Genomic DNA, 18,032 nt, shown 5'->3' with positions numbered 1-18,032 from the left:
AAATGACGTCAGTGATTCAATTTATAGGCTTGTCTATTTGTATGCTGTTCTATCTCATCCAATTTTTAAATATTGAGTTTTGTTATGGATTATAGTTGTATAGAATCAATCCCTCTATCTTTATTATAAAATATTTGGGACCAATTACACCAAACACCAAAAAAAAAACTACCAGAGCGGTGACTAATCAATCCCTACTACGTTTGAACCACTAGAATCGAATATGACAATGATTTTTGTTCGTTTGCTTTTGTTATAAGACATGAGAGCTTACAAAAATAAGTTTTTTAAAAACATACCTCTTCTATAATTTGTATATAGAATTATTATTTTGAATAAAAATACTAATAATTTTATTTTACTACGGCCATCTATGTTTAAAACTATAAACTGGATAGACGTCAGTCACTTTTCAGAAATTCAAATTTCAAACGCGTCTTACACGATATTTTTGCACTATCGTAATGGCGGAGGATCCATTTACTTATATTGATGACCAAAATGAGCAATATGGCAAAGTATGAAAACGATCGGATAAGAGGCAAACTTTTTCCTGAATTGTAATCGTAAGAGAAACGTAAAGGAGGTATGTAAAAAATGTACAATTGTTTTGATTTCGCAGTCTTTAACTTTAAATATGGTATTGCTGTGCTAAAATAAGTATTTGAATCAATAGTCAGATGGTTTTTTTATTGATTGTATATTTTTATTGTTTTAAAACACTTATAAACAATTTTTTAGAGAATTTTAAAAATCAAAAATATAATTTCATATTTTTTTCTCGAGCTATATACATACATATAACGTTTCCATTGGACTAGTTTTATATTTCACTAAGTTACAAAGAATTGGTTATCAATCTTGATATATTTTTTTTTATCCAAAAGTAATTAGTAAATGGTAAATGATTTTAAATTGAGATAAAGAATGATTGGTTGTTCCCGTGCGCGTACAAATTAAAAAAAAATACTGTATAATTTGGGCATTTTTTAAACACTCATATCTCATAAACGAAAGAAAATCATCAAAAATCATTGTCATATTCAAATTTAATATGTTTAACTGAATAAAGATTGATTCAGACTTCGCTGTAGTAACACAAAAACATGGTTTTTTGTTGCTCAGTGTTATTGACATTTGAAAAATCGGACTCATTTCGTCTTATATTAGTTAAAATTTGATCGGCAATAACATGAAGAAATGAGTCCAATTTACATTCTGAAAGTTTTACGAGTAGGCCTATTTAATTCAACATGGTGTGTTGTATTAAAATTATATTCATTGTCTGAACTTATTATCAATTTTCAAGTTTTGTAGGAGTCTGGAAATATTTTATATATGTATGTAACAGTCCAAGTGTGCATTTCGTACGTTCATAAATATACAAGTTCTTTTCATACACATAACGACTTAGCCAATTATAGTGTTTAGTGTACACAAAAGTATACATTTACAAACGAACTAATTTTTTCATGCATATACCTTTAAGTATTCTCAATCGTTTGTCCCATCCTCTACATATGTATATGTATATGTTTCCTCTAGGATGCAATATTTTTAATATAATACAAGCTGACCTGGCATACGATGCAATGCCACAATAACGCGTGCAATATCCGTTCCCGTTCCACAGACATTCAATTTTATATATAGGTATAGATATATTTGGGCCATCCGCTGTGTGTTTGGGGTACAGCCCTGAATGGTCAGTACATTCGAATGCGAGGTAGGCGTGGCGCGATTATTGTCACACTCGCGGCGTAATGCGTTGAAGGCGAGATAGCTTTACTTTCGCGTCAGTTAAATCGTAATTACGAATATTATTATTAAGAGGTTTTTTCCCGTTTTTTTTTGCACAGTAATCTTCCCGGATATGCATACAACAAATCCTGAAAGTTCCATCGTAATCGATTCAGTGGTTTAGGAGCCTATACGAGACAAACACACACACATAAATTCAATTTTATATATATAGATTAGCGAAAACCGGAATTACAGCAACGTTTAAATATGGTTTCCATAGGATTTCCCTTTTAAATACTTTTCGTTTTGACATCCCAAAGTTTTATACACCCAAAAATTTCATGCGAGTCTTTTGACTGTTAGCACTGAAACTAATATCAATTATTAGTTTATGAACAAACCAGTATGTTCATGAATGAACCGGAGTGAATGCTTGAACTGTAACATACGTATCTTGATATTTTTAAATATACATATTGATTCTTTGAGGCCTAATCGTGAACTATGACCAATAGTAAATCGAACTCACGTGTATGTAGTGATATTGTGTTTGGTTATCATTTGATCAGCAATCTTCCGATGGAATGAGTCCAATTTTTAATATGACATTTCTAGAAGCATGTCTGATATATTTGACATGCAAAATGTATTTCTTTACTTTGATTATTATTTTTTATGATCGCTTAATCATTTATTTCAATGCAGACCAATGGTTTATAACACAGTTTTTCATTTGGTATTTATATTATAGTTATTGGCCATTGGAACTAAAGTAAAGTATAATAAATTTAGGGCATACATCAATTGTTTAGTTGCAAAAACCAAATGGCCAATATCTATCTGTACACCGGACAACAACTGTGCCCTATCGGTTTAGATCGTCTTTACTATAAATATAGATATACAATCAAGGTTTTGTCCAGTGTGAAGTGCACAACATTTATTGTTTTCTAAGCCAAACTAGATTAAGTTGGGTCAGGTTAGGTTAGGTCAAGCTGTCAACTATCATTATCAATAAAACAATTTTAAACTGTCACCAAAAAAATAGTTGATAATTCGCTTCAATGTCACACGTCTAGTAATATGAGTGATACGCACTAATTATTATTGTTTTTTTATATCAATGTGTAGTGTTTTTTGTGAAACCGATACATGTGGGAAAATATCAATATGAATGCTGATTCAAATCATTCACAAGACATACATACATACATATGTAGAACAATTCAAAATTTATATTATCTTTAGATGATGATATCGTGACTGATTAATATTACACAATCGTTCTTGTCAAACCGAAGACTTGCTACATATTATATTATAACCTCAAACTCAAGGTAGGCTGTACGATATTTCGTATATTTTCCTATTTACACATCATTCAACTTTACAATTGGCTTTTGTGATCGTCGTTGCCGAAATCTGGTACATGTTTGGTTAGGCTTTGTGAATAGTCAGTAATATTTTATATGTACTACATACAGCGGTAGTATTATATTATATTATGAAGCGTTTAAATTATTCATTTATAATCGCTTATTATTATCGTGTGAATGATTATTTTAAATACTCGAGTGTCGTGCCAAACAATAAATAATTACAATATTCATTGTGATTAAGACTGTTCGCGCATATTGTTTTTATCTGTGTGCATTTTCAGAGAGGTACAACGACATACTTATCTGTTGATTTTTTTAGAAATGCAATCTATTGTCTGTTAGAATTATATTTGTAATGGTTACAAGTGTGTGAATCATACCGTATAGTTGGCTCGTTTTTTGACGATCGATTGTTGAAACTTTTTCCTCTATATTTGATTGATTACACTGTTCGACACGAAAAATGTCTCAGAATACTTCATATAGATCTATGCACAGTGAATACGAATCTGGTAATAAACAATGTTGATTGGCTCGAGATTCGGAGATATATGTATTTTTTAAATCGAGCGATTTTTCTATATCTTCGTGTTGTTCGGTCGATGTCTCAAAATATGTCAATTTCGTGTTCAAAATGAATATTGGAATCTGTAGTCGGGTATTTTATCTTTCATTTGTAGTACTTTTCAGCTGTTAAATCTCTCCAAGTAGTCGTCCAGTTCAAATCAAAAGTCAAAAGTACGTATTTTTACTTGGGATTTTTTCCCACTGCTAATACTATTTTATATTTAGTATTTTCTATTGAAACATGTTTATTGGGATAGTGTTCTGGCCACACTATTTTTTTTTTCGTTAAATAGGGTTAATCGGAAGTGTGCCGAATTTTAAATCGGTAAAATTTCGAGCTAAAAGCTCGTACGAGTATTTACTCGTATTTACACGAATCTGAATTGAATTCATAGGGATAATATATTAAATTGTCTTTATATGAGAATTAAATAAAATTCCACTTAGAAAAATCATATTTCGACTATACTTGTGGATAAATATCAAAAATTCTATTGATAACTGGCTTACCTCGATGAAATAAACGAATTTTCTCTCTGAAACGTCTCTGTACCAAAATTTGTGCTATTTTTGCCAATATATTTGAAAGTTCAATTTTCAGTTCCAAAAACACTATTTCTGTTTGACTTAATTCATAAATTGTTATCACTTATATCAATTCGTTATATCTAGAATCTTGGAAAAGCAGAACATTTCATAGCCAGCAGCACGGCGCGGTGGTTGGGCTTTTGTCTAGCACCTAGAGGTGCCGGGTTCAATCCCGTGAGTTGACCTCGATTGAAGATTTTATTTTATTTCAATTAATCATGCAAAAAAGATTGCTCCAAAGCGGCGAGTGTGCTAAACAGATTAAGACTCAAGCAATTATATATATTAAATACATTACTATTACATAAATACACATATAAATAGAAACAATACCTGACATCTATGGTCAGACATTACAAACATCGTAAATAATACGATCAATAACATTTTTTATGTAACAATACGAATTTTTACATTCAATAATCATCCACAGAGACTAGATGTCTAGAGAGATATCTGGCGAAACCTGAGATATAACAATAACTCAAGGTTGCAATAGAAAATTGGAAAATTGGATTTGCAATAGAAAATAACTCAAGGTTTACAATATGAAAATCCAATTTTACAGGATCCGTTTCAATGAAAATCAGAAAAATTTGGCAAATTCTGATAAGAAACGATCGACCTCGACAAACCAAGGTTTGGCCAACAACGAGACTCTAGTGGGAATCGAACCCGTGACACCTTGCACGTAAGGATACAACACTCACCACTAGACCACGCTGCTGGTTAAATTTATAAATAATAAATAATTTATTCTGAGTATATCTGTAATGCTGCTGGTCAGACTTGGATACTTGTGATTCCAGGTCGATCGTTTCCTACCAGAGTTTGCCAATTTTTATGATTTCATTGTTGAAACGGTTCCTGCATTTACTTGGCTAAAACTATCTACTATGTCACCACTATTTGAGTTTGATTTATGTACAATCAAATTTATGTACAGGTTTAAAATTCGTAGATGTCTCGTTTATTTCGAGTTTTTCAGTGTCTGCCTGTTAGGTTTTCCTGGTATATATGTATATAATAATTTCAGGCCACCAGTATTTTTAAATATCAGTAAACGCAATACATTATATTTAATGTTTTGTGAGATATTTCTCGAAATGAAGAAAAGTGGACTTATGCCACATTCAATTATAACGGTAATATTTTTGTACATCATCGTCTGTACTTGTGAAGTACCTGATCTTTTTCGACCTATGCTCGGACTTTTGACCTAATGGACACTTGGCCGACGGACATTAGGCCGATAGGCGCATTTGGCCGATTAACTCACAAAAAACATATACATACATTATTCTGAAATCACCTCAGCCGGTCAATAGTCCGTCAACCCGGCCAAATACACTGCTGATGAGATCTTGTAGTTATTAAAACATAGATCGACCATCTTCTATTATAATTTTCTGCAAAATTTCCGTCAACTTAGTGTCCGTTCGGTCAAGTGTCTGTTCCTTCAAGTGTTCATCGACTTAGTGTCCATCGGCTAAGTGTCCATTCGGTCAATAGTCCGTCAGAGGACTTTCAGAAAGTTCGGTTCAGTGGTTTACGAGCCTATTTGAGACACACAGAAAGATATTAATTTTTATATGCATACTAGCTGAACCCGGAATGCGTTGCAATGCCACAATAACGCGTGCATTTCCCGTTCCCCTTATTGTTCCCGGTCCACAGACATTCAATTTTATATATAGGTATAGATATATTTGTTGACGTGGATCATCCGCTGTGTGTTTGTGGTACAACCCTGAACGGGTCAATACATTTGAGTACGAGGTAGGCGTGGCGCGATTATTGTCACACTCTCGGTGTGATGCGTTGAAGGCGAGATAGCTTTACTTTCGCGTCAGTAAAATCGTAATTATGAATATTATTATTAAGAGGTTTTTTCCCGCTTTTTTTTCTCAGTAATCTTCCCGGACGTGCATACAACAAATCTTGAAAGTTCCATCGTAATCGGTTCAGTGGTTTAGGAGCCTGTTTGAGATACACACACAGTCATTCCCGTTCCCGTTCTCGTTCCCATTCCCGTTATTGTTCCCGTTCCCGTTCCCGGTCCACAGACATTCAATTTTATATATAGGTATAGATATATTTGTTGACGTGAGTCATCCGCTGTGTGTTTGTGGCACAGCCCTGAATGGGTTAGTACATTTGAGTGCGAGGTAGGCGTGGCGCGATTATTCTCACATTCGCGGCGTGATAGCTTTATTTTCGCGTCAGTAAAATCGTAATTTTGAATATTATTATTAAGAGGTTTTTTCCCGTTTTTTTTTCACAGTAATCTTCCCGGGCGTGCATACAACAAATCTTGAAAGTTCCATCGTAATCGGTTCAGTGGCTTAGGAGCCTATTTGAGATACACACACAGTCATTCCCGTTCCCGTTCTCGTTTCCATTCCCGTTATTGTTCCCGTTCCCGTTCCCGGTCCACAGACATTCAATTTTATATATAAGTATAGATATATTTGTTGACGTGGGTCATCCGCTGTGTGTTTGTGGCACAGCCCTGAATGGGTTAGTACATAGTAGCGAGGTAGGCGTGGCGCGATTATTGTCACACTCGCGGCGTGATAGCTTTATTTTCGCGTCAGTAAAATCGTAATTATGAATATTATTATTAAGAGGTTTTTTCCCGTTTTTATTTCACAGTAATCTTCCCGGACGTGCATACAACAAATCTTGAAAGTTCCATCGTAATCAGTTCATTGTTTTAGGAGCCTATTTGAGACACACAATTTTTTATATACATATATAGATACTGAAATTTCATCGAATGGTGTTGATTCGTGATTTGAAGTTCAAATAAAAACAAATGCTAGAAAATGTGAGTTTATTTTTAAAAGTTATGTAACAGCATGTTGTAACAGAATATGAAAACAGGAACAAAACTTCATTAATATCTCAATTGAGCCAAATTGTGGCCTCACTATTGTGTACTAAATGTAGGTACATAGCTTGGTCGTGATAAGTTAAACAAAAGTTCTGGGTACGATTGCTATTTTGCTCTAGCTCATGCTGTTTTGAAAGGGGGGGGGGGGTGGTTTTGGGGGTTTATTTGAGGTCGTCTGTGTGGAGATGTCTGCAGAGGAGTCGTGGTAGTAGGAGTATGAGTGGTAGGTGTGAGTGGGGCCCCGCTCCAGGATGTGTCTCCACGAGGGGCTCCCCAGCCAATGGGTGTTCGTAGAACAATGACACGAATCACTGGTCATTACGTGTCATGCAAAGTAGCCCTTTTACCAATTGCTCGATGACGGTTGCTTGTCGCCGAGCCACGACATCACTCCTCACGCACTTGCCCATCACTTAGGTCCTAGGACAACCTTCCTTCAGACACCTTTAACCTTTTCGTCTAACTAGACGGTATCACTTCGCTTCTGAGTGCAGATTTGGTTTTAGAATGAAGTTTGCATTGTGATGACTGATGAGTTCACATTTTGTATGTGCATGGTATTGGTTTTAAATCTTAATGGCTTGTGAAGACTTGCCGGCAAATAAATCTGTTGATAAATCGCTAGCCATGAAATTTTCCCCAAACATATCCTACAAAACATAAATTTCTAGAAACAAATAAATTGGTTGAAAAACAAGTTGCGTATCGTTTGCTACGACAGACAAATTACTAATCAATGAAGAAAGTCATTTTCTTAGTATAATTTAATGAAAGTTAGAAAGAAAAAAAAAATGAGATGGAATTAAAAATAAATACATATGTATATTTTATTTAATTTTTTTATTTTACATATATTATATATATATATATATATATATATATATATATATATATATATATATATATATATATATATATATATATATATATATATATGTATACATATATATATATATATATATATATATATATATATATATATATATATATATATATATACCAGGAAGGCCTAACAGGTAGACTCCAATGCGCCTTCCTAGATAATAGTTGCAGCATTTTTATTACATATATCGCCTTATTTCGAGAGGTTGAAGAACACGAAATTAACAATTAATTAATTAACGAATTAATCCATACACACATATGTATATGCATTTAGACTTGTATATGCCAGCAGTATGGCTTAATGGTAGCGTGAATGTTTAGCACGTGTATTCTTATCAGAGTTTGCCAATTTAATCTTATCTTATCAATAATTTTATTTTATTTTGCCAATCATTGTTGAAACGGTTCCTCAAAATTGGCAAAAATCATCTTTCCTGTTGTCACAAATCTTCTGTATTTAATGTGTGCATAATTTGTAAAAAATATTGACAAACAAATAGACATTCAATTTTTTATGTAGTATACTAGCTTAACCTGGCATACGTTGCAATGCCACAATAACGCGTGCAATTCCCGTTCCCGTTCCCCTTCCCGTTCTCGTTCCCGTTCCACAGACATTCAATTTTATGTCATCATTTACAGCCATTCGCCATCCACTGTTGGATGAAGGCCTCTTCAACACGCTTCCACTCGTCTCTGTTTTGCGCAACACTCATCCACCTCACCCCGCACATTTTCCTAATATCGTTCACCCATCTTCCTTGCGGTCTTTCTTTTACCCTGTTGCATTCTCTCGGGTACCATTCAAGCACTTCCTTTGTCCACCTTTCGTCCATCCTCCTACTGCCATTTTATATATAGATATAGATATATTTGTTGGCGTGGACCATCCGCTGTGTGTTTGTGGTACAGCCCTAAATGGTCAGTACATTCGAGTGCGAGGTAGGCGTGGCACGATTATTGTACACTCGTGACGTGACGCGTTGAAGGCGGGATAGCTTTACTTTCGCGTCAGTAAAATCGTAATTACGAATATTATTATTAAGAGGTTTTTTCCCGTTTTTTTTTTACATTAATCTTCCGGTTCTGTGGTTTAGGAGCCTACTCGAGACACACAGACAGACATTCATTCTTATATACATACATATATAGATAGAAGAAAGATAGAAGATAAAATTTTTTGGTAAAAACAGACTTTTAAGGCAAATTTTTCCCAGGCAATCTATACCTAAAATGCATAGACTTCTTATTGTAATCACCATAAGACTCTTCACACGTGTACTATGTAGTATGGTTGTCAAAGGCTTCGTATTAATGTATTTGTATTGAATGCATTGTATAGGTATTTCTAAACCGATTTTGATTCTTTGTAGTTTTTAAATCATGCGGAAAACATTGTATGTTGCTATAAGATCGACCATTTAGAATGTTTTATGTCAAATAAATTACATTTATTTTTTTATATAATTTTACATTTGATTTTCCTCTTTAGTCATTTATGTAGACCGTAGCTAAAAGGAAAATACCTGCAGCACACAGTTTAAGAAACGCGCTGCTAGACTTTAATCAGTTTGGATGAGTTTGCTCTAATAGGTTCATTCATCTTGAATGTTAATCAAACTTATTCGATTACGCTATTCTTCGAAGTGAAATTAATGTGGCCATAATTTTTATAAATTGTGCAAAAGTTTATATTATTTTGTAAGCTCTACCTATTCCATGTTTTACGGTTGATAATTTTGCTCATCAATTTATTTTATTATCACCGGTAAATTTTAATATATGCCTCAATGCCGACATGCACTCACCATATGAATTTAAATTTTATTTATGATACATAAATATTTCTTATAAAATGACTTTTATAACATTAACTTTTTATAAATAACCAGTAACATGGATTAGTAGTTAGCATATATGTATGTATGCTTTTGGACATAGTGGTCACGGGTTCGAGTCCCACTGTTTGCTGCTGGCCAGACTTTGTTTTTTGACTCCAGGTCGATCGTTTCCTATCTAAGTTTGCCAATTTATCTGATTTTCATTGAAACGATTCCAACAAATTGGCAATCTCTGCAGTTTTCGAGTTCTCAGTATCTCGAATTTCGCCGATTCGTATAAAAATGCTGCAAATTTGACCATAAATGTCTCGCTAATTAAAAATTTTTCATCATCTTTGACGATTTATATAAAAAAAAAAAATACTTATAAAATGTAAGTTTATCAAAAAATTTGTCAAAATTTATCCATAGATGTTAAAATTATTCTAAAAATTTGAGGTGCTACTTTAGAATGCCGTCTACCTTTGCATGCGATCTACCTTTGAATCACAGTCGACTATTTTTTATTATTTGTATCGTAGCAACGACCTGTTTACTATAATTTTTGTTTTTTTCTGCCACCCCATAATGTTGTCGAAGCATTTCTATCAAAATATCGTCAACAGCGAAGAAAATACCCAGCCTAACGACATAATCTTAAATGAATAGGACCAACTTAACCTAACCTAACCTGACTCTTAAATAAATAGATGTTGGCTGCTAAGTTATGTTTTATTTCATCAATATTTTCACAAAAAAATATACCTTAGCAGCCAACACCTATTTATTTAAGGGTCAGATTAGGTTTGGTTAAGTTAGGATTGGTCCCATCCATTTAAGATTAGGTTGTTAGGGTCGGAATTATTCAGTCTCACTGTCACACGCGACAACTGAGACAGTGAGACCGCATGTTAAAGTAAAAACGTGAAGGTAGATCGCATACTAAAGTAGATATAGTAGATACAGCAAGCAGCATAACTCGGTCGTCAAGCTTCTGCCTAACACCGAGATGCGCCGGGTTCGATCCCATGAGCTGAATTCAATTGAAAACAATTTTTCTGAGTATATCTGTAGTGTTGCTGGTCAGACCTGGATATTTGTGACTCCTGGTCGATCGTTTCCTATCAGAGTTTGCCAATTTTCTTTGACTTCATTGTTGAAACGGTTCCCAATTAAAAATTGGCTAATATCCTTCCTACCTACTATGTCACCACTATTTAAATATGATTAATGTAGACCGTACATGTAAAGGTAGACGGCATACTAAAGAAGCACCAAATTTTATATATATGTTTGTAATTGGCCAGGAAGTCACTTTGGGGTTGATCTGTTAAGCCTTCCTGGTAAAAATAAAATATATATGTATGTAGAAATAAAATATTATATTTACAAACGCCTGAAAATAAAATGAAAATTCGAATATACAATGGATTCGATTCCATAACGTACACATATGTATAGTGTAAGTAGTGCAAATTTTCTTCATATTTATTTAACATATTGATACTCAATTTTATGCACATGTATGCATCAATATTCTGTCAGCTATATCAAGTAGCCGTGGTCTAGTGGTGAATGTTGAATTATTTCGTACTTGATGTTACGAGTTCGATTCCCCACTAAGTCTCGTTGTTGGCCAGACCTTGATTTGTCTAGGTCAATCGTTTCTTATCAGAATTTGCCAATTTGCCAATTTTTCTGATTTTCATTGAAACGATTCCTGTAAAATTGGCGTTTCCTTCCCAATTTTCTGTTGCGAACCTTTAGTTATTGTTATATCTTAGGTTTCGCCATATTGCTCACCATAGATGTCTCTGTGGTTGTTTATCGAATATAAAATTCGTATTGTTACATGAAAGTTATTTATCGTATTAATACGATGTTTGTAATATATGTATACTGACCATAGATGTCAGATATTTAGATTTACATGTATCTATGTAATAATTATGTGGACCGGGAAGGCGCATTTGGGGTTTACCTGTTAAGCCTTCCTGGTATATTTGTATATATGTATTTGAAAATATGTATGTAAAATAAAAATAAAAATAAAATAAAAATAAGTGTATGAATGCTACTGAAATAGGATATTTATTTATCTGTCGTGCAAATAAATGCTTACGATAAATGTTTTATCAAAACGTATATTTTAACGAGCTTCGTTTGTTTATTCATTAAAAATTCGAGAACGTTCTATTGTTTATTTTGTTGTATTGATTAAAATGTCAAATCGTGTTTTGACAATTTTAATTACTACGTAGGAGTTCTAGAGAGTTCAGAGCTTGGTCCAAATTAGGTAGAAGACGCAATCATGAAAAAGATCAAACGTCTCAGACCAGGTATTGATTAATACATTTACTTACTTACCTCTCAGAAAAGATATCATATAAACGAAAAGTTCGTATTTTAATTGCGGAAAATGTTTCGTTAAATTATGTAGATGTCTATTTTTTTTTTGTTACTCGTGTTTCTAATTAAGTGTCATATTCTGCGAATACGAATGAATTCCTAGATTCGAACGATTTTAATGACTATAAATCGTCGGACTTGTTTCAGGATTTTTTTTTCAATTTTCAGTGTCACAATAACACGTTGATAAGGCTATGTGTATATTTATAAACAATTGAATAGACGTCAATATCAAATAATATAATAATGTTAATCTGGGCGACGCCTGGTATACATATATATATATATATATATATATATATATATATATATATATATATATATATATATATATATATATATATATATATATATATATATATGAGTAAAACACCATCGCAATTAACAAGAATCTATTGATAACTTATTCCCATTAGAAAGTTGATACCTATTCGAATCATTCAAAAGCCGAATATATAAGTAAACAATATGGATCTAACTAATTTTATATTGGGCAACACCTGGCTTTCTTTATACATATGTATAATCAAGTTATTAAAAATATTATACATTGCATTTTAAACATCTTTGGTGCTGTGAGGAATCTATAGGTATAGTATATGATATGATATACTATATATATTATGTGTGAGAAGAAGGTTTACATATGTATGTATATGCATGTATTTAAATATGTTCGTATAATTCGAAACCACACGATGTTTAATTCCATTTTTTTTTTCTTATTTTTGTGTGGTATATGCAATTTTTAAAATGTTTTCTTATAAAAATTATGACGAATTTATTTATGTACATACATATTTTACAATACTTTTTTATTTATTTTAGAAAAATCAATAACACAATGACAAAACAGGTTTCCCCAATGTGTTATTGTGGTTATATGTTAAACTAATCAGAAATACGTATTTGTAGTATTCAAAATTTGAATAATAAGATGGATAGTACATTGTGCTTTCGAGCAGAATGGTCATGGGTTCGAGTCTCACTAGAGTCCCGCTGCAGGGCAGACCTTGGTTTGCGACTCCAGGTCAATCGCTTCCTATCAAAGTTTGCCAATTTTTCTGATTTTAATTTAACGGTTCCGTTAAATTGGAATCTCTTTTCCTATCTCAATTTATTCAATGTATTGAGATTCGCCAATTTGTATAATAAAAAATGCTGCAAAAATTTCACTTTAGATGTCTCTGTGGATGATGTTTGTATGAATTCGCATTGTATAAATGATTGTATTGATCGTATTGCATCTGTATTAGTACACTCGTCGCTTTAAATCGATCTGTAAAGGCGATGGTACATATTCAATTGAAATAAAAAAAAATATCATCCATTAAGATCCAATAAAACGCTATCAATCAGAGTTTGCCAATTTTTCTGAAGTTTGTTGAAACGGTTCTTGTAAAATTGGCAATTCCTTTCCTATCTCTTGTGCAAATTTCAAGTTATTCAGTGTCTTGATGTTTGCCCATTTAAATAATAAAAAATACTACAAGAATGTCTCCATTTATGGAGACACCTATGGAGACATTTTTGCATAATTTTTTATTATATAATCGGCGAACCTCAAGACACTGAATAACTTTAGATTTAGGAGAGAGATAGGAAAGAAGATGCCAATTTTACAGGAGCTTTGGATGATATTTTTATGAATTTGCATTGTATAAATGCTTGTATTGATTGTAATGATCGTATTTTTTTGGAGCGATCTGTAGAGGCGAGGGTATATGTTTGATTGAAATAAAATAAATAAATATGTTGCTCATTCTCAAAAATCGGCGTTGGATGGATGCTATTCAACTGTTTCATTAGTGTTTTAAGCAAGAGAGCAAAAAATCATGGTTTTTGTAAGAAATTGACAATAGTGAACCATTTTTTTCTGCGAAAAGCATACGCCGATCTTTGCTCATTATGAAGTACTGAAGTAAAAAAAAATGAATTCAAAATTGGCTTAAAATGAGGTGTAATAGATTAAATAATAAAATATCAACTACTATAAACTATCAAGCGAAGAAACATTTTACTAGCCCAAGTAATGCTGGGTACATCCGCCAGTTCGTAATTATAAGTTTTGAGCGCAAATGTTCCAAATTACGTGTTGTTTTTTTGATTTCTTATTCACCAGCAGGTATTTTTTTTTTAATTTTGCTTTTGAACTAGATGTGAAAAGGGTTAATTGAAATTGTTTCGGTTGTACCGTTTTGCGAGCGTACCCACGGGTCACGGTGAACGGATTCAATGTTGCATAACAATGTCGCGAAAAGTGAATTCACTTTCGTGTGCTTGTTTTGCATTCTCGTACAATGACTGTGGTGCCCTTGACATGCAAACATTGATGAGCTTTTTTTCTGTAATTCGATGCTAAATGTTGTAGATGCACTTCGGTTAGTAAACATTTTAAACATGGTCTACTCTGTCAATTTAACCTAGTTTTATACACTTGCGAGTGTGCCCAAATATGCACGGGATAACGTTTGTAAATATTGTAATGCAGGATTAGGTCTTATATGTAGTTAAATATGTATACTTTCATAAGTAATTTTCGGCTTATAAACAAATTTTTAAATTATATTATATGCATGATTTAATTCGTGAAGGGACACGTAGTACAGGTGGTTAGTGAGACGCGATCGGCGCTTTAAACCATGCTCGCCAACGTCGAAACGAGCTTTCGTTTCGTTACGCAGCATACCAACTTAAATATCCAATCGACCCAAACAGTGCAAACTTAATCATTTATACATGTTTAAGTAGGCAAATTAGGGTACATGAGTTGGAAAGCTTAATTATTTTATTTTTTACATACCTCCTTTACGTTTCACATGGCTTTCTTGTCAGTGGTCATTTTTATCTCTTATCCGATCGTTTTCATACTTTGCCATATTGCTCATTTTGGTCATCAATACACGTTAATGTATCGTCTGCCATTACGTTGGAGATAAACTATCGTATACAACGCGTTTTAAACACGCGGAAAGTAAATCTCCCTGACGTTTAATAAGCGTTCGTCCCGTATCTTCAACCTGTTCGCCTTGATATGGCGATATAAGATTTTAATTGTTTACACGCCTATAATTCACTCTATATTTTATGAAATTTGCTCTATAGGTTCTCATTATCTCTCTTATATATTTAGGTCACTCATATTGTTCTGAACGTTGATAGTGATATATGCGATCGTCAGAAGATGCTGGCCGTACATTCGATTTTTATGACTACCTACGCTGCTAACGGTACTTTTACAATAGTTTGGCAGTTCCATTGCGGTTTGTTGTGTTTGTGATTTTCGCCTTTAAATCTAAAACTGACCGTTCCGCAAGGATTTCTAACTATTTTTAAACCGCCTTGCGATATTTTACGATCTTTTATTATTATATTATACATACTATTGTTTATTATTTCATAGAACATGAACAGTCGCCTTTACAGATCGTTCCAAAACGACGAGTGCACTTATACAGATACAATACAATCAATATACATAAGCATTTTATACAATGCGAATTCATACAAATATCCAGTGACATTGGAGAAATTTTTGCAGCATTTTATAATCAAATCGGCGAACCTCAAGATGCTCAATAACTTGAGATTAGCAAGAGGAATGGGAAAGTAGAAGCCAATTATACAGGAACTGTTTTAATGAAAATCATAAAAATTAGCAAACTCTGATGAGAAACGATCAACTTGGAGTCACGAACCAAGATCTGGCCAGCAGCGGTACTTTAGTGGATCTCGAACCCGTGACCACTCTGCTCGAAAGCATAATATAATATACTAACCACTAGTTAACGCCGGTGGTTACATTAATGTGTATTTTATTATGTGTAAGTGTATTTTAGATATAGAATAGTTAATTTTATGTCATTGATTTTGTATGTATTGTTATTATTAGATGACCTATTCTAATAGGTTAATTTATTCATATTTGTTTTGATTGCTTTATCTTGTTAGAATAATAAACATTTATTCAATTTGGTTTTCACATGCGTACAATCATAAATCTGATTGACGGGTCAATGTGTATATAATAAATATGTACATGATACATACATACATATGTATGTATGTACGTACATACTGAGCAACAAAAAATCACGTTTTTTACATACCGGAGCAGAGACTAATCAATCTTTGCTAAATGTGACCCACTGAGTTCAAATATGAACATGATTTTTGTCGGTTTCCTCTCGTTCACAAGATAGCGTTTAAAAAATGCGCAATTTTTACAGACTCATATCTCATAACGAGAGCAAACCAGCAAAAATCATTGTCATATTCGAACTCAGTGGATCAAAATTAGTAAAGATAGATGTCTCCGCTACGGTATTTTTTTGTTGTTGCTCAGTGTAATTGAAAGGTGTTGAAGATAGCATCTATTGATTTGTACTTTATCTACGTACATAGTAGCAATAGATGAAGTTTCGTGATCATGCAAACATTTTAACTCGAAATTTTGACTGAGTCGAACTCGGAATCGATCACTGATCACGTTTTCGTGGTCTAGAAAAAATGTGTGTTTGTGTATTTTGAGGATTTTTTGAACACTTAATTATGTCGAACTGAAACGTAGTATCGGTTACTAAAATGCTTATCGAAGCGAGGTAATTTTTTTCAAATTTTTAATTTGGTACCTCTCCTTATTTGTAGGTGTCTTCTTTTAAGTTTTTGAATTCAATTATCTCCCCAACCGCTAACCGAATCTTTGTGTGTAATAAAAATTATAAATTTTATAGCCGAATATTTTGAAAATATTTTTACCTCAACCGGAAGTAGTACTTTTACTCTAGAAAATCGAGGTTTAGAGAAACATTACTTTTGTTCGGTTTTTCTTCCACCATTTTTTCGACCCCTTTAACATATGTGCTCTTCACAAAAAAATTCAAGCATAATTCTCGTATCAGTGTGATGAAAATAAAAAAAATCACTTAATTTAATTAGCCGGAAATGGGATTTTTTCCTCTTCGCAAAGACAAAAATGTTGTGACCACGATTCTTTCCACACCCCCCAATGTATCAAGCTGAAAATTTATATTTGTATTTTATGTATATGTTCTAACTTAGAGCTGATAAGGTTTTGGCCAGAATTCGTAAACCGGAAGCAGTATTTTTTTTTTAAACAATATTTTATTTTGACCTTTTATATTCTTGATATATAATGTGTATATTATTTATAGTGATTTTAAGAAACGGAAAAATTTTCAACAAAATCTGACAACCGGAAGTTTTGTCTTGTGTAAGTTTCCCTACATTTGCGCTCAATTTGTATTTAAAATGCTCTGATAGCCTGTATTTGTGAACGTGTATGTATTATCGAATTTTGTTTTCTTATATTCCTCAAATACATAGATAAAGTCGTAGGTTGGTCACATCCGAATTGTTTTTGTATCGGAGTCTGATTTTTAATGTTAATGTTGTTCTCGCGTAAGATCTGGTTAAATAGTCGCACTTTATATAGAATTTTATTGCTGTCATTTATGTTTAAAGACATTAGTCTCGATAACTGTGCCGGCGATTGTGAAAGTCCTTCGTTTTGATATAATTGTAGTGTTTAACGTTGCGAATAAATTGCAACGGATTGCAACTTTCAAACGGATTCTTTAAATTTCGGAAAAAGCGTCGTATGATTTGGGTCGCATGAAAATTTTTATCTTTATGCATATTCCAAATCCTCATAAAGCAAAACATGCAACTTAAATCAAGACGACGACTAACTCTAAAGGAATTGAATAATTAATCCTACATATA

At 32.9% G+C, this 18,032-nt stretch overlaps 1 protein-coding gene across 2 annotated transcripts in view; it reads left to right on the top strand.

The window, feature by feature from the left end:
- The window catches only part of LOC143918094 (organic cation transporter protein), a 63,066-nt gene that overhangs the window by 33,564 nt on the left and 11,470 nt on the right, over nt 1-18,032 (top strand). The gene's annotated exons all lie outside the window — the stretch shown is intronic.

Source organism: Arctopsyche grandis, chromosome 10 (genome assembly GCF_051622035.1).
Source record: "Arctopsyche grandis isolate Sample6627 chromosome 10, ASM5162203v2, whole genome shotgun sequence".
Classification (NCBI taxonomy): Eukaryota; Metazoa; Arthropoda; class Insecta; order Trichoptera; family Hydropsychidae; genus Arctopsyche; species Arctopsyche grandis.
The sequence above is the reverse complement of the archived record's forward strand: the minus strand, read 5'-3'. Positions and strand labels throughout refer to the sequence as shown.